The 19,340-nt window shown below is 37.1% G+C and overlaps 1 protein-coding gene across 3 annotated transcripts in view; it reads right to left on the bottom strand.

The window, feature by feature from the left end:
- LOC124276334 (multiple epidermal growth factor-like domains protein 11) overlaps positions 1-19,340 on the bottom strand; it is a 97,150-nt gene that overhangs the window by 76,770 nt on the left and 1,040 nt on the right. The window contains exon 1 of one of the 3 annotated variants that reach the window (XM_046711959.1): positions 17,416-17,501. The exons of 1 other annotated variant lie outside the window; for it this stretch is intronic. The gene's annotated coding sequence lies outside the window, so the exon portion shown is untranslated. Of the gene's footprint in view, positions 1-8,519; positions 8,561-17,415; positions 17,502-19,340 lie in introns of those variants that run through there. One more of the 3 variants, XM_046711961.1, reaches the window with a different exon arrangement.

The following is a 19,340-nucleotide window of genomic DNA, read 5'->3' as shown; positions in this document are numbered from 1 at the left end:
GCATATAGGCCTTTTAAGGCCCAAGGTCGCCCTAAAACCGTTTCTACATACATACATACATACATACATGACTCCATGCTTTACATATGTTAACATCAGTATAACTGTGCATAAAACTGTGTTGTTTACAGTAACATTGTGCTTTTGCAGAGATTCACATGTGATGTAAATGAACAATTTATATGATTTAGATAAATATGATAATATGCGCTCATGGAGTTGTCAATGCCTCCCTTCACGTCTTCAGTCAGTGACACGCACCGCCAGATGTTAACGGTGAACGCGCTGCGAATGTTGTGAAGCACGTGCACGTGAGTGTGTGGGATGCACGAGCAGTGTATTCGTGCTCTACATGCTATGTAACGGTTCTGTCTACTACAGACAGACAACACGTACTTATAATAGACCGTCCATACAAGTTAACTGTGAGCTTCCTCCGATGATAACGAGTCTCAGTGTACCAACTTGATTTTTATGCATACTATGATTTTGCTTGCTTGGTTCCTCATTTCATTAAAATGTACATACGAATACACATTTGTTTGCATCTCTAACCAGGTGTAATCTTGAATACGAGAGGACATTGCTTAGCATAGCATTGACTACATGCATAATACGTTGTGTAGTATACAGTATTGCAGTATACATATTACAGTAAGGGCTGGACAGAAGGGCAAATGATATCGGTCTGTGACTGTGATACAGACTGGGACAAGGTATGGAAAACCAACAATTTGGACAACAGACCATTGTTTGGGTCTTTTAATTGTAAATATGATTCAAATAGCTTAACCTAGATTTCGATATCCTTCGAATGTACATTTGGTTGAAACTGGAAAACATCCCGAGACAAGAACGAATGTTTACATATAATTCAAAAGTATGACAGCACGAGTATCCATTTTGTCTTTTGTCTTCTACCCGTCCCTACTTGATGAACAACTGGTCTCTGAAATGAACATATTTTACAGAAAAAAAGTTCATAGTAAAAAAGAGAAATATAATAAAAAGGAGCCCTGAGACATTCTCCCGAATCTGTGGATATCTCGACTTGCCACATTTTCTAGACTTGCGTGGACCTGGATATATTTGCTTCAGGGTCTGTATGACAGACTACGTCCCTACATACGCTCAGTCACATGTGTCTCCAGGTCACGGAGAATCATTGGTATAGGGGCTCGTATTGCAATTCTCGTGCGTTTGCATGTGTTGTTGACGCGGCATGGACACCTTGTAACATCACTATTTGATTATGATTCACAAATACATGCTCATGATATGGTCGGAATCATGCCACGGATTAGTAGATATTTATCATGAAAACAGGTTTTTATGTAGGTGACTTGAGACTTGCTTTTACAAAGGCCAATAGATTCGATCACAATACTTTTCGTTTTACAACTTCTTTTCTCTTAACATGCTGACCTCAAAACTGATTTAAATTCTAATCGCTGATTAAACAGTAAGACAATAAATAGTATGCCAAATTATCGTTACCATGACAACCCTGTGATATTTCACCTTATGTAAGAGAGTAATAAATACGATGCTAGGTATGGCAGTACTACTGCAGGTGAGAGTGTCTGTCGTAAATCTTAATAAGTTGCTTCAACGCTATCACTAATCACTGGGTATGTATACAATTATATGTGTGATGGAGGAGATCTTGCGTCGCTAGTTTTCTCAATAATCTGAAGCGTGAAACCGGCGGATACCTATAGAAGAAAGTGTTTGCCCTACCTGTAACAACGATGTCCCTTGTATACAGAAGGGATATAATATGGGGATGAATGGCATGTACTTTTATCTTGGCCCGTTTATGAAGATAAATACTGCGATCTTTTACAATAATCTCTCTGACTATCAGATTGAGGGTACGTTTTAAACATAACTGGTATTTCAATTATAGTATTTATACAGTAACATTCTTCAAACGTGCTCCACATACGTCCGTCAGATACATCGCGCACTACCCCTTTCTCTTTCGATCTCTCAAATGATTGTTACAAGTTCGGAGAGTCCTGGTCAAAGTTGAAACGTCTTAAGACTATTCTCTACTATTCTATAACATGCACATTGTACCTAAAATGGGTAGAGCTTCCGTTCGGGGGAATATCAGAAGGACAGCGATACTTTTGTGTCCAATGTTGTAGAAGACACTCCACTTACTTAGGAAAACAATAACCCAATGAGATATTGCATTCATGTCGGATTCAATTTTTTCGGTCCCTATCAGATGTGAACTTGAACATGCAAGGTCTGCGTCTATGTCAGACTAAAGGTCTACGAGTTGTTTAGCAGCACTGGGGCGTAATAGTCATATAGGCCTGCTCCAAACAACGGAATATTTATCTTTTGACAAGGACTTCTCCGACGGGTAAAGGTACAGCAATGCAACATTACGAAAAATCTTTTGTTTTCACTATTTTTCATTTCATGTCTCGCAGAATATATAATTTGATATGCGAGAGTTTTTAATATCGTTCTAACTTAGTCGAATTAAGTCAAAATTAGCTGAATTTTGTGTCATGATGCTTATAAACATACACTCATTCATTTACAACCTCCAAAACATGAATTCTGAGCGAAATTAAACATTCTCGCCCATGGGCCAACATATTATTCGCCCACGGGCGAGATTTTTTAATATCGCCCAAAGTTAGTAGAATTAAGTCAAAATGAGTTGAATTTTGTGTCATGATGCTTATAAACATACACTCATTCATTTACAACCTCCAAAACATGAATTCTGAGCAAAATTAAACATTCTCGCTCATGGGCGAGCGAGTTTAAATCTAAAGTTTTCGCAATTTAAAAAAAAAAAAATTCATCCTTGGCATATATTCAAAACAACTGCATGTTTAATTGGTCAAATCACTTGTCAGAAAGTACCCACAGTGCGGAGAGTTTCTGGACTTTCGTGAGTCCAGAATTAAATTGTGACGTGTTAATGACATTTGTTATACTGTTAACACAGCGATGGCTAACAGGAGGCAAAGTCTTGTCGCCATCAGTAACATTTGAAACAGATACAAAATATTCATTTAATGTTTGAGTTTTATCCAAATCTGTAAAAACTGAAGGTATCCCAGAATCATGAGTGACAAGAAGGGGAGTGGGCCCCGATGAAGTACTAACCACCTGATTAAGCAGACAGAGGTGATAAATAGTTATCAAAATTAGAATAAAAGTTTCCTAGGCTATTCTTTTCAGATTATTTACTTTATTCCTTTGCTTTTTGTATTTAAATAGCTCAGAAGTATTCAGAGATCGAAATGCTTTTTTCCTTAGACGTTCTCATTTCTTTTAAGTATGTTACGAGGGGCGTTGAAAAAGTAGTCAAACTAACTATATTCTCGATGTCCAATGTTTGAAAAGAAGCTTCCATTTTATTTTGAAGGAATCATTAGCAACGTCATATCCAAAATTTCATGTGAGTAATGTGATTAACGATATATTAGTCATCACATCATTGGGGTATTATGTTTCTTGCAAATTTGCAGAAAATGGAAAACGATCTCCCATTTGGTATCTAGTAATAGTAATAGTCCGCTTATATGGCGCTCACATCCAGGCACATTGCCTTCTTACGGCGCTACGTACATTACTATCCCCGATCATAGGACACTATTGTAGTTTCCGATACTTTTTCAACTCCCTGGGGACTGTACAGCCATGCTGCCTGTTAGGCGCAATGAACTAAACACTCACATTGCCAGTACATACCACGGGTACCCATTTTACAGCTGGGTGAACTGAGACAGTGTAGATCTAAAGTATCTTGTCCAAGGACTACGCAAATGTGCCCATGTCGGGAACCGAACCTCGGTGCCTCCTCGAAACAGGGCCTTCAGCGTGATAGGCAGACACCTTACAACCGCACTATTGCGGCCATTCTTTGATAATGGTATACCCTCAGATAGTATCATATAAAATATGTTCAGCATAGTATTGGATGACTTCCCGTCATCATCAACATTCATAGATTTGGATTGCTTGATTTACATTTAGACGGGGACTGTTGTTTTTAGGACACCCTCATTTTAAATTTTCAAAAACATTGTGTCCAGATATACAACATATTGAGAGCTGACACTTGTGTGACCATTCAGTATTTAGTTTGAACCCTTGACACCACGTATGAATAAGTGAAAACTTTAGGATGAGTTATATCCTTATGATGACGTCAACTGAAAGGGGGTGGGTACTGTCTCCAAAACAAACCCTTTCAATAAACATGAAGGGGGAGTCCCTTGAACAAGCGTTTATAGTTTAAAATTGCTTTTTTGTGCAGTTTAATACCTAAGTTTGACCCTTACCAACATACAACATCTTTTTTGCATATTTTGTTTCAATTGGTGTAGGGGGATTTCCGCCAATACACCTTGATATAAAATTGGATCAAAATCTATAAATACTTTCCTGAGTTCGCGGCTATCAAGCTTGGCATGTGCAAAAGTGTTACACCTTTGCTGTGACCTTTAAAATGACCTCAAGGTCACTAAATTCATGTGGTGTCGGTAAATCTCGTCAAAATAAACCTTGGTACCAAATTTGAACAAAATCCATCATTTCTTTCTCGAGTTCTTTCAGTAAACCGAAGGGGGAGTCATTTGAACAAGCGATTGTAGTTTTGAAATTGCTTTTTTGTGCAGTTTCATATCTAAGTTTGATTCTAGCCGACCTCTACCAATCTCAAACATACAAAAATGTTTCTTGCATATTTTGTTTCCTGAAGTTTAATTTGTGATGCATTTCATTGCTAGTCAGCTTGGCTATTTGTCCGAACCACAACATACGGAGACAGATCATTTAGCAGACCGGGTGCTGTACTCTGGAACTGATTACCTGAAAATGTCAGAAAATCGGAAAATATCAACAGTTTCCGATCTTGCCGCAAAACCATCCTCTTCAAACGAGCATTCGACTAAGCGCACATGAGCAGGACTCTGGATATGTAGCGCTATACAAATGTTTAATTTGATTTGATTTGATATACCCGTTAGAAACCCACCCCCACCCCACCCCACTTTATATTTATACATATCAAAACCTCAAAAAGATATTTGCGAAAAGACATGATACAGAGGACAGTCAGAGATTTTATATCGATTATATATCAGGACGAATATCATTTTCGTCATTTAGCTAACATTTGTCAATTCTTTCTTGGGTTTTCGCGCTAACAATCTTTATATTGGCAAAACCCTCAGATTTTTGTGACCTTGTGACCTTGAAAATTATCTCAAGGTCACTCCATTTCACTTGTGTCGGTGAATCACGCCAATATACCTTGGTACAAAGTTTGAACAAAATCCATCATTTCTTTCTTGAGTTATCGCCCTAACAAGCTTATTTGATGTATGAAATGCAACGAAAAACAAACACCCGCGTATTTACGAGTGATTAAAACTGTTATTACAATTTACGTAAATATTTATTACATTCTACCGCAACGAAAATTATTACAATTTACGTAAATGTTTATTACAATTTGCGTATTACAATTTACGTCAATTTTTATTACAATTTCCGTTTTTATTACAATTTACGTCGTAACACAAGGGATTCCTTATTGGGTGAATAAGGAGTGAAGGTTATGCACACATTTTACGGTTTTTATATGTTGAATTCCAAGTTCTGTACAAATCTGAATGACACCAACCGGAACTAAACACATGTAGCTTAGTTAAACAACAAATTACAAAATGACCCACATTTGTAATCTCGTTTTGACCATTTTGAAAGAAACGTTACCCTCCTACCTTTATGAATTACTGAAAAACTATCAAAGATATTTCAGAAGGTTTTAGTTTACAAGAAAGCTTAACAACACAGCTTTATGTAAATCATGAAAAGAGAATTCTCAAATGCATTCATATTTGGGTGAAATGCATCTTTTTCAGAAGAGTTAAATTGTCCTATATTCGTCCATGCCGAAATAAACCAATAATAGTGATTTTGATGTCCAAAAGAAAGGTTGAAATAAAATTCTGCTTTGGGACAATGATAAACCATTTAAAGTCACCATTTTTCAACTATTAAAACAAGAAACAACTGTTGTAGAGTGTGTAAAATTGTAAAATAATCATTGCTATGATTTCAGTCTTTTAAAACATTTTCTGCTGATTTGCATTAGTGAAAACAAGTAAAACGTGTCTTTGATATTGTGAAAAAATGTTTAGGAACATCTACAATTATCTTTGTTAACATTTTTGCTTGCAAAGTAACATTTTTCCATTTCCATTTTACACATAGCAATATCAATCGCCAAAACGCAGCAATATTCAAACAGTATTTACATCCATTTCACATGTAGAATGATTCTATAGGGTATAAAGAGAGCCTAGAAGACATGATCTTATACACAAGTACGAGAAATATGCCACGATTAACAGCTGAAGGGAGAGAAAGAGCCATTGGGATGGTGCAGATGGGGTCGACATACAATGCTGTTGCCAACGCCCACGGATGCCATCGTATCACGGTTATAAGACTTATTCAGGGCTTCAGACAGACTGGGATCACCGTAGACAGACCAAGAAGTGGACGTCCACGCATCACAACGCCAGCTGAAGATAGGTACCTCCGTCATAAAGGAAGAAGGGTAATGTTTCTTTTGGCGTTTAGTGTAGTTATATCATTAAATACACTATCGCTATCATGAAAGATGTATACAATTCATCTTGGTGGGAAGAAATTTTACAGCAAATGTAAATCACAATTACAAGAGGTAACATGAAAGATAAGTGAAGAAGAAAGTTTACATTCCTCTGAAAGGCTGTAGCGTATATAAGAGTGCTGGTAAGTAAGATTCGAGAAAAGTGTTTCTCTTCCTGAGGTTATGGTGGTAAAAGGCCATTAAGTAAAATGAACATAGGTTGTTGTCAAATGTATGTACAGGACATAGTTTTGTTGTTCTACCTCTGCTTTAGAGTGTCTCCCACGCTGTTTCATATACACTAATTCGAGATTCGTATTTAAGAAGACAAGTAATTTCCAGTGGTATCGTTTCAAGTTTATCAGAGTCGACACAAGCATTGTTTTCCCAGACTAAAAGATTGTATGAAAATGATTTTGAGTTAGGATAGTGTTGATCTATCGAATTCATATACGTTTTGTAAAGGAATATAATTATACAGGCAGAGTAGCATATACTGTCAATATGGCCATAGATAGACCCTGATGCCAGTGGTTAGTTGCACCATGTCAGTGTCATCAGCATATAAACGAGGTGAATTGTATGTATGTATACAAGGAATAGAAATAGACTCAGAACAGAACCGTGGGGGTGCCCCAGGTGGTGTGTATCTCAATAATGAATAGAATATAATTTACAGGTACATTTTGTCGCGGCCTAGAAATGTAATCTTTCATCCACAAAACAATATTTTGAGTAACGGTGTTAGTACCTACGCCGAAAACTCGCATTCATTGCAATAACGGGTCTAAAAAGAAGTCACAGTGAGAAAGGAACGATAATTTTCCCAATCGAAGGCTTTGCCAATATATACCATTTAACATTTTATACCTTGCAACATGAAAACGATTATGCAAAGCAATGTTTAACTTGATAGAAAGGAAAATATCATTTCACTGCATCGTAAAGCAAGATAATCATTGTGTACCGCTGCACAAGCATGCAACATACAAGTGTGCTACGGAGGTGTTATCTACAGACTGCATTACAGGTATGTGAGTGCCTCGATGACCTAGTTAAGTCATATTCCCAAGGAAAGATAGATTTCTCAGAAGTGGCCTAGAAAATGTGTTGTGTTTTAAGGTCCTAACAATGATTCTGTGCTCTACTCCTTGGTATGGGACTAGATGTTTTTATAGCTACGGATACAAACAATAAAATCATTTTCTCTATTTTATAATGACGCACAAATAGGCTGCATTATTTAATAGCGAATGCGCCTTTTGATATATGATGGTTTCTGTCGGCACATAATTATATATACAACTTGCATTTGACATGTAATTACTACAGGTTCGTTTGATTTCATGGGGCATTTTTGCTGGTAGAACAGCCAGGTAATCAATAAGCGTGTGTAGGGAAAATTCAATTTCACACGTGCAACACGCACAGCTGCCTGATATACCAATAAGTGGTCTCCCCTCGAAAAATATGAGACAAATCACCAGAGTTTGTCTGTAGGTTTTTGTACTGTCCAAAATTTGGTTTTGTAACAATTATTAGATTTTGTGTAAGTGAGCAATTCATCGGTCTCAAAATGGAATCAAACAGATTTTTGTAATTGCTCCAGTTTTACAGTATACAAAGTGCACGTTCAGAATGGCCACTGTAATCTTGTTTAAGAATCAACTACAACAACGTTGTTTCATCATAATGCATGGATGCATTACAGTTTAAGTGAAAGCTGGTATCATACCTTGTAGACCACAATATCGAATATGTGAAACTAACTTAATGCTATTATTATGAATACGTCATTGTCAATAATTGCCATGTAATAGATTGAACTACATATTTAAATCGGAAGGGTAATTCTTACCTGTAAATACAAGAATGATTACCACTGAAGTATTTCTCAGCCACTACATGTTGTTGTTATTATGCATATCTTCCTTTGTAACATTGCGCAATACCGGTAGAGGACGCTGGGTGGACTCTATATTTATCGCCACACACTATCGCAATTCTCCAACAACACATGAAAACTTGGTAGCTTTAGTTGATATGATGTTTTAACATAATTAAAAGTTATGATGGATCATAATTATCATGTTGAAAGTAATCAAACTATATTCTGGTCAGATGTGTCAAGAATGTGATGTCAGAAAGGAAGATATATCACAACCCAGTGTGCCTTTCAGCATATCCTTAATGCAGTTGAGATCTCAACTTCAACGGTGAGACCTAAACTGTAAGTTTGTTGAAAACTGAAGTTCAGTATCGATTACAAAACTCAGTCTAAATGTAGTTTGCGGTGAGCTAGAGGTTTTATCAGCCATTACTTGTTCCCGGAATACCTGTGTGGTGTCAAAAAGTGCAATACTGACAGATGATATGGGTATACTTTTGATTACAAACTTGTGGATTCTATTTAGAAGAAAACATAAGTGGTTATTCTCTGGTATTTAATAATTTCCAATGACAAAATCGACTACAGTTTTTTGTTCAATGTTAACAATATTTTCATCCCGGGTTTATCTCCATTAACATCAACTCTCTTTATTATTTAACTCTTTTGTTGTTGGTCTTTCATGAATTATAAATACTCATCGATTTTGCCACATATAGAAGTATTGGTTGTAATGATAAAACTTGAAAAGTGACCTCTCAGTTACTTTGCAAATATACAATACATAACATCACAATCAAACATTGTAGCTGTAGTTCCCAAGGGCACATAATAATCTTGTCAAATGAAAGTTTGTAGCTGTATTGCTGTATATTTATTCTTTAGCATTGAAACTGCATTTCGGTATACAGTACTGAGAACATATGTTTATTTGTTTAAATACGGTTACCAGAAAATTCTTATTCACAGTCATTGTACGGTGTTCAGAGATCCGTTGTTCATTGACATATTCTTGGAGAACATCAACTTGCTACAGAGACATCCACATAAAATATACTGATTTATTTTGATGCTTCGAGAAACATTAACACAACCTTAATGGACCACCAGTCCTGGCAATGGTATAACAAGTACCAGTTCCTTGTTTAGTCAGAGCTGTATTCAAAAAGTGACATCCACATTACTCTTTTTTAGTGAATGTACGCTATGGAATGGTATACCTGTCGTTTACATGTTGACATATTTATGTTTTAATATGTTAGTGTATTGATGGAAAATCATAAAGTTTTAAATTGATTTGGCCAGAAATGCTACATAAAATGTTATCTACCTTTACAAATAGTTTGTATCTACAGCAGTAAGTGCTATATAATGTGAAAGTCCCCTTATTAAGTATCCTTTATCCCCTAATATAAGGAAAACTAACTTTGGCAATGTCCCTTGAAAGACTATTTGAAAGAATAGAAAAAAAACAACACATAAATTTATTACCTTTACTAGGCTCAGCAGATATCTAGATTGCTAAATGTGATTATTACACAAGTGTTGGTAATGTAATACTTTTGTCACCACTTGTCGAAATAGCGGCGGTTATTTTGAACGCGTTAAGCCTCAGAGGGTCAGCGTAACCAGTCAATTTAACCTGACTGATCGCATGACCGCTTACGAGTCACATGTCTGATATTACACAATGAAGCACTCTGGGGCTGATACAACGTTCTCGTATCACTTGGGTTTCCGACAAAGAAAATTATCGTGTCCTAGACTTTTATTAAAACACGCCCAAATGTCTCACATCTGAACTGCAGACACACACATGCATATGGTTAATCATAATAAAAGCTTTTCATTTAATTCCCATGTGGCCAAAGAATTCACCTTAGCATATATGCATGTACAGTGAAAATTTAATGAAATAATAATTATATTTTGGAATTGTTGCTTTATACGTGTAGACTTTAAAATATACATGATTGTTTTTTCATTGTTACCATAGAAAACATTGTTTCTGTCGTATTTTCTATCTTTATTTATTTGCATTGTATTTGTATTTTCTGTCTTAATATGTAGGTATACAATATTATATATATTTTGAATACAATAAATAAACTTACTGTGACAAAGGTAACAAAATTGTTTGAATATGAATTGTCTTCCAACAGAGAACGACTTCTTTCTGTCAAACATTAAGACCATATTACCTGAAAACGTCCAATCGCATTTTGAAAACAAAAAACGCAATCTTTTATCCTCTCGTTAACGGGATTTATATCTTGAACTTTATGGAACATTTTAGACTCATTTATGCTGCTTGATATTATTACACTAAATACAATTTTGACAGACAATAGGGCAAACGTTTAGAACGCCTGACAGCTATTGGATCCGCTGGCGTTGATTCTTAATTTCTACGACTATGAATAATAAACGGGCGGAAAGTGCGACGTTATACTTCATTGTGTTGTATGTGCAGTTGGAACTATTTTTGTCCCATTTCCGAGGAAAGACGTAATCAAATCAAATTAAATCCACGTACTTTCTTTGAGTCACTCAGAGCTACAATTGGCAACGGAAGGTGAGTAATGGATGTGGCCAAGTTTCCACCAAAAATCACGTTTTTTTGGGTGTATGTACAAACTTTTCAAACTGTCTATGAGAACATATATTTAATGGAAACTTAAATGGATAATCCAAGGGCAGATTTGCATCGACGAAGTCAGAGTTAAGGAACAGGGACATGACGATATTTTCATTTTTATTTTAAACTTTTGTATGGATCATAAAAATCCTACACATGGTTCCTCGTATGTAAATAACATCGATGACGTCTCGTTTTATATCTGTAATATGTATCCATTGATCATGGACGATCAATGTACCATGGGCCGATGGCCTACATGTACCCTTTACAAATAAACAATAAACAATAAATATGTATCCGGTATTTATATACTCAGCAGCAATAAAAACGTCAATACGACTTCAAAATTAGATAGGCACTGTAATCAAATTATTACAGAAATGGACATAATAAGCGGATAAAAACATTTGTGTGTGCAATATCTTGACACAACAATGAATAACCTAGCACAATTTCGAGACATTACGTGAACGTTTGCAATCCATTCAGACTCTTGACTTCAGTATCTAGTGTTACCACCACGAGCAGCAATAACTGCAGTACAGCGTCTATGCATGGAGTGGACCAATCGATTGATGAAGGCCATTGGCACCTGGTACCACACTCTGAGAAAGGCCTGGCGCAATAGATCGGCTGTGTTCGGCCTTGGTATGACATTATTCAGTCTCCTCTGAATTTCATCCCAAAGATGTTTATTTGGGTTTAAATCAGGACTAAGGGCTGGCCACTTCATAATGTTGACACCGTTGTGCTGTAGGAAGTCCCATGTAGCTCTGGCAGTATGGGCCCGGTCGTTATCACGCTGGAAAATGTTGTTCCGGTGACGTGCGAAATGTGGTATGAATTTGGCGCCTCGTCTCCCTGGACCAAGGCTCGGGAACACCACAGGACCCACTCTCTGGTTCAGGCCTATTCCATCCCATACCATGACGCTTGCACCTCCCCATGAGTCTCTTTCCATAACACATTGGTCTGAGTAACGCTGGCCACGTCGTCGCCATATTCTTGTTCTGCCATCTACAGTTGATACGCAGTACCGACTCTCATCTGTGAACAGAACAGTTCTTCATTGCCTGTATCGCCAGTTTTGGTGTTGTAGGGCAAACTGTAGACGTTCACGCCGATGACGAGGGGTGAGGATAGGTCCACGGTAAGGTCTACAACAATGGAGGTTCCCGCTGTTAAGACGTTGGCGTACTGTATCAGTACTGATTGGTCTTCCGTGTGTTCCCATTGTCAGGCTCTCTGTTTCGGATGCCTGCATGAAGGGATTCTGTACATGCTGTCGCACAATATGGCGGCCTTGTCATCTTGTGGTCACCCTTAGTCTGCCCGTACGGGGGTATTTGTGGTGTTGGTGGTCCGGAAACGTTGCTGCAGCCTGTAGATGGTCCAAACGTTGACCTGGAAGTGATTAGCAACGGCTTGTTCAGTGTGGCCAGCTTCTAGTCTTCCTAGCCTGGTTCCTCCGAGCTGTCGTGAGTGCATTATATAGGGCTGGTCCTTGTGAACAGCACGTACAGCATGAGTTGCATGAAAAACATGGAGAACACCGTACCGTCTCCGAGATCAAGTTGCGTTTTTGAGACCATTTCCTGCGTTCCATTCTGAGTTTGGGAAGGAATGTCTTTGCTCAGGTAAAGTTGGAGATGTTGTCAAAAATATACAATCAAAACATTAAATAAGTTTACAGCTATCCGTTTCTGCGACGGACGGACGTTTCTTTGCTGCTTAGTATAATATGCTTTCTTGGGGAAGTCGAGGGGAAGTTACACTTTGCCAGCCTCGTTGCTCGTTCACTACTGTGAATGGGATTTCTCACGAGGCTTGACGGAAAACCTGTAATTTTGTCGTGACGCACCGAAATCGGGTATAAAATGATGTACCAGGATAACTGTGGTTTAACCGCAATTTTGTCTTAATCGTTTGATTTGAGGAGGTATTCACGGTGAATAAATAACCCATACGTAGCAATAAGTCTTGGTATTCATTTCTAAATGATGATAATAGACTGACATTCAAATGTTCAAATGGAATTGGTAACAATACATTTAAAAACATTTAATAAAAAGTATATACATGATTTACGTGAAAAATCTCTTCATAGGAATCAAATATTGAATTTCTTGTCTCACGAGAAATGCAACCCTTGTGTTTTCGTATGTATCACCATGTCTTATTATTCCACGAGGTGATCGTGTAAACACAGATTTATAGGGGTATTTAAGACATATAACATCAAGAAATTGGATTTTGTGAGTGTTTATTTCACCCAGAATATTTTCTGCTTGTCTAAAGGAAAAGGCTTATTCAGTACAACGCAACATCAAGCCATGTACATTTTGTCCTACGGTGTTGATTTTGTCGATATGGTTATCATAACGACCGCAATTCACGCTCAAGTTTATTGATTCTCAACTGTATTTTCATTGTTGTACACTGAGCAGTAAATGCAACAATGAAGAGTGTTGCTAGTATTGATCGTCGTGAAAGATAGCTCACAGCTCAATAGTTTTGAGTGGTGAGTGTTGAGTTCCCCTTCAGCCTATCGCAGTTCTGACCTCCTAGATACCGTATCTAAGGAAATCAACATGCGTAATGTATGTACAAAACAATGCCACACAGGGGTACAAATAATGTGGTAACATTAACCTTATAATACGTCTAAACACGTTGAATACTGGACTCATTCCCACATTCTCGAAATGACAATTATCAATGCAGAAACTATGCAATAAATACTTTTCAGTAATATCTCTTGGTTTGAAGAACAACTTATATTTTTAGATGTTTAGATACCATTGATACCATTGATCATAGCCGGCTTATAATTCTGTCTCGTCTCAGGAATAACTTTACTATTGATAGAATAGTGTTGGATTGGTGTACGTCTTACTTGCCAAATCGTCATCAAGCTGTATTCATTGATGGTTGCTCCTGTAAAAGTGCATCTCCCAAGTTCATCTCCAATGTGGTGCATGTAATGTGAATGACGGATTGCTTGTTTTGAATTTGGTGCTATGACTTTTTCAGTTTGTAAATAATAATGTAATGAATATATAAGTTTAAAATGTGTAGACATTTAGATCTCGTCACTATATGGCTGGAATAATGCCTATGTGACCTAAAACCCAACTCATCTCAACTCATCTCCAATGTGGTGTTATGCAAGGATTCGTACTGGGACCTGTCCTTTTCACACTATACACAAAGGATCTAGGGACTTGTCATTGACCAGTTTCAAGTGAGAAACGAGAGTTGTAGCGGATAAGACTCAGCTTCATAAAAGCTTCAAACCAAATCCAACAGGCGCACATTCTGCAACAGAACACATGGCAGAGTGTTGTGACCAGATCAAGTCATGGATGCTCACCAACAAGCTGAAGCTCAACGACGACAAGTCAGGGTGTCTTCTTGTAGGGACTACAGCTTGACGGGAACAGAGCAACATCAAGTCATTTCACTTTGGCGAAACCTTTGTTACCTCTATCAAACAGTGTTGAGGATCTTGGCGTGCCTGTAGATCCGGAGTTGTCATTGGCCCAGAAAATATCGTTTCTGTCGTATTTGCTATCTTGAATATGTAGGTATACAGTCTTATATATGTTTTAAATACAATAAATAAACTTAATGAGACGAAGGTCACAATATTGCTTAAGCCGGAATCATCCAAAAGAGAACAACTCCTTTCCATCAAATAGTAAGAGCGTACTATCTGTAAACGTTCAATCGCATTACGAAACAAACTCACAGTGTTTAATCCTCTTGTTTACGGGGTTTTATATGATGAAATTTATGGATTTAGGATATTGGCTGTTCGGTAACACAACATTTTCAACTCATTTATACAGCTTGATATTATTACAGTGAATACAATTTGTATCAAAGTTATGGACCTTAAAGGTGGCAGACAATAGTACAAACGTTAATATCGTCTGCAACCATTGGATCCGCCGACGTTGATTCTAGTGTCTAATACTACCTTTCAGTTTCTATTACCATAATCAAAACCCACCCTGGAATATTAGTTTATAATTGACGATGTCACTCGGTGTACACAGACAGAGGCTATGTCTTTAACATTTATCATATATTCCTATGCGTCCTATGCGTACCAGCATATATAAACGCAAAATTATTACTGGTAATATATCAAGCTAGAGCTAAATCTTACTCCTTCATCAGGAAATGTTTCAGAGCTTATTCCTGCTCCTTCATCAGGTGAATGATGAAGGAGCAAGAATTACCTCTGAAACGTCGTAAAGAAAGAAAAAGAAGTTGTTATTCATAAAACGTGTCATGTATTCATGTTCGTCCAACTTCTAAATGTCTTTCAAAAACATCAGTGAAGAAGCCTAAAGTAAAAACACAATATCAAATGTTCCTATTCAGATTAAGGATACAGAACTTCTAATTATCTCTCAGTTCTTGTACAAAACGCCTCTCACACCAAGAGACATGCTCGGGTTCATATCTTCATCAACGAACACGACTAATTAGGTCACCTTCTCATGTCAAGGAATCGTGATTGAAAACTATTTTCCAAATAGGAGCGATAGTTCAAATCCACTGTTTATGAATCATTATGAAAAAGATAATTCAGGGTGTTGAAAATGTAAGAGTAGGATATTATCCTGTTCACAGCTGGCACTCGTTGAAAATCAAATAGGCCCGAGAACTATCATTGGTCATCAAGAAAAACAGATTCCACTTAGCGTAAAATCATTTGACAGAGCTCACAAGAAAGCACATTCCCAGAATTGTTCTATCCATTGGGTAGGTTCTTAATGGTAGTAAACTGAAGGCCACAACAGCATTGAATCAGTCTAAAGGTAGTTCCGGATTAAAATTCCATTTAAGTCAGTTATATATCAATCTAACATTTTCTGACAAATGCAATTGGATCATTATCTGTGGAAATAGCGCGGTGTCGGGTACCGAACAGTTAACGTCACGTCCCCGTAATCCCGATATGTTTCATTACAAGCAATAATTGATACACCCAACAAACACTTCAATGTGAATCACAATATACGCGTAAATTCTGTCCAGCACCCTGTTCCTCACAGATATTTGGCATCAGTTAACATAATATGTTTTCCTCGATCGAACACTGTTGTCGGGCTACACCGAGCTATCGTGATGGCCTATTCCCAACAAAGGTGTGTGCTTTAAAATTTTGTTGTGGACGAAGTACCATTCCCTTGCAGTTGTTGTTTTCTGTGTGTTGAGGGAAGTATATATAAAAACTCTTTCCTCATTCCTGTTACTGAAATTTGCCGTTGTTTTCCCCTACGTGTTGTGGAAGTATATAAAACTCTTTCCTTATTCCTGTTACTGAAATTTGTTCCATTATTTGGAATTATTGGAAATATTTCACAATGCATCGGTATATGATAACAGTTTCTGAAAGTATTTGTAAAGAATGAAGTGACGCCAATATAATGAAATTACAACAAGAGTGAAAACCACAACAACATAAAGACCCCGAGTTTCAAATACACACAACAAGGTAACATTTGTAACAACTGTTATTTAATTGGGAACTCGGACTTGAGTTTACTCAGATTAACCCTGATAATCGAGTGCTATTCAAAGCCTATGGATATAGCCACAAACATGATGGGCGTTTTTTTGTGCAATGTAACACGACATGTTAATTTAAAATGTTCAAATATATTTTGCTGGAATAAATGCTAAATACATTTTATGATGTAATTCTATCATACTACGGACGATCTATCCACAATATTTGTCAACTTTTCAAGATACATACAAACAGTGGTGCAAATTTAGTAACATTCACATTGACACTATTGTTTGAAGGTAGTGCAACTAACTACCTACATATCTACCTACCCGCCCTCACACACAGGTATGCATGTATACATAGATACATACATAGGTACATACATAGTCACGCTTACACAAACGCACACATACATACATACATACGTATGCATAATTACTACTAAAGTGCCGCTCAGAATGGCCATTGTAATCTTGTCTCTTGCAATCAACTGCTACAACAAAGCGGCTTCATCATAATGCATGGTCGCATTACAGTTTAAGTGCAATTTAGCATCAAACCATGTAGACCACTATATCGAATATGTGAAACTAACGTTATGCTATTATTAGGAATATGTCATCGTCAATAATTGCCATACATGTAATAGAACTACATATTTAAATCGGAAGGGGTAATATTTCATCAGTTCCTACCTGTAAATAGAGGTATGATTACCACTGAAGTATTTCTCAATGATCTTTAAAGCCCCAGCCAGCACATGTTGCTTAGCATTCAGGCTTTACATTGAATATCCTCCTTGTAACACAACAGAGTAACGTATTGTTCGTGTGCTTTTCACTGCGCAACGCCGGGGCGCTGGGTCGGATTTATCGCCAGCTCACTATGCAGCTCCACGACCACGTGCAAACTGTGCAGACTCTGTGTCGTTAGGGTAAGTTTATTTGATAGGATGTGTTAAATAAGGAGATGTTTGATGAAACGTATCATCAAAAGTTATGATGGATTTTAATTATCATTTTGAGAGTCATCAAAATGTATTCTGACCAGATGTGTCAAGGAGTTAATGTCAGAAAGGTCAGATGTGTCAAGGATTATATGATCACAACTTCGTGTGCCTTTCAGCATATTCTGTATCGGAATATTAACCCGAAATATCTTTCTTCTTTGAACGGGACTTTATGCAGTAAAGATCTCAACTTCACTGTTAAGACTGAAACTGTAAGTTTGTTTAAAAGTGAAGTTCAGAAAACACTATTGATTACAAAACTCAATCTAAATTTAGCTGGCGGTAAGCTAGGGGTGTTATCAGCCATTACTTGTTCCCGGAATACCTATGTGGAGTCAATAAAGTGCAATACTGACAGATGGTATGGGTATGTTTGTCATCACCTAGTTTGATTGCAAACTAGTGGATTATATTTAAAAGAAATTTGAGAGTGTTTATTCTCTGACATTCTATCATTCCCTGTGACAAACTCGACTACAGTTTGTTTACATTTTAACCAACATTATACAGTCCAAGTTTATCTCCATTAACATCAACTCTCTTTATTATATAACACTTTTTGTTGTTGGTCTTTCATTATTTATAACAATGGCTCATCGGTTTTGCCATGTAAAGAAGTATCGGCTGTAATTTGCACTCTAGAAAGATTGATTAAACTGGCATCTCAGTTACTTTGTAAATATACAATACCTGACCATTTGGTTTGGTTTGGATGTTGTTTAATGCTGCACTCAGCAACATTCCAGCTTTAGGTCTGTAAATAATCGATTCTGGACCAGACAATCCAGTGATCAACAGCATGAGCATCGATCTACGCAATTGGCAATACATAATAACAACAATCATACTTTGCAGCTGTAGTTCCCAAGGGCACATAATCATTTTGAGGAATGGAGTTGCGTCGCTTTATTCCTGTATATTTTCTTTGCATTAAAACTGCATTTCGGTATATACTGAGAACATATAGGTATTTTTGTATTAAATATGGTTGCCAGAACATTCTTGTCTTATTCACAGTCATGGTGCAGTGTTCAGCGATCCTTTGTTCATTGACGTAATCTTCCAGAACATCAACTTGCTACAGCGACATCCACATGGAAGATACTATGTGCAACACACTACATATACTCATGGAAACGAATAAAGGGAACTCATGAAAGTACAAATGTTCCTTTATTCTTTTCTAGAATTTCTTTGCATGCTTTGTATGACACTGTGAGTGAAATTCTGGGAATAAATAAATGAACACTTGAACTTTCATGTGTTCCCTTATTTCATGTGTGAGTTATACTTGAATGTATGAAACACATGCCTAATGAACCAACAGTTCTGGCAATGGTATAGCAAGTATCAATCCTTCATGTTGTCAGAGCTGCATTCAAATCATGATCTTCTCTGTGGACCTACTCTAACTTGATGCAATGGCATGTACACCTGTATATCCTACGTTACATGTTACTTGTCGATACCGATCTTGTGTCGACATTCTCTCCTAGAGTTCCGTTATGGAATGGTATACCTGTCAGCTAAAGAATCTAATTTGACATCCAGTCTAGAGCTGTAAAACACACCGTAATTAGGGATCGTTCATAATTTATGGCGGGGTGTGGG

The sequence above is a fragment of the Haliotis rubra genome, unplaced genomic scaffold (assembly GCF_003918875.1).
Source record: "Haliotis rubra isolate DU_JTF1 unplaced genomic scaffold, ASM391887v1 Scf208, whole genome shotgun sequence".
Lineage (NCBI taxonomy): Eukaryota > Metazoa > Mollusca > Gastropoda > Lepetellida > Haliotidae > Haliotis > Haliotis rubra.
The sequence above is the reverse complement of the archived record's forward strand: the minus strand, read 5'-3'. Positions and strand labels throughout refer to the sequence as shown.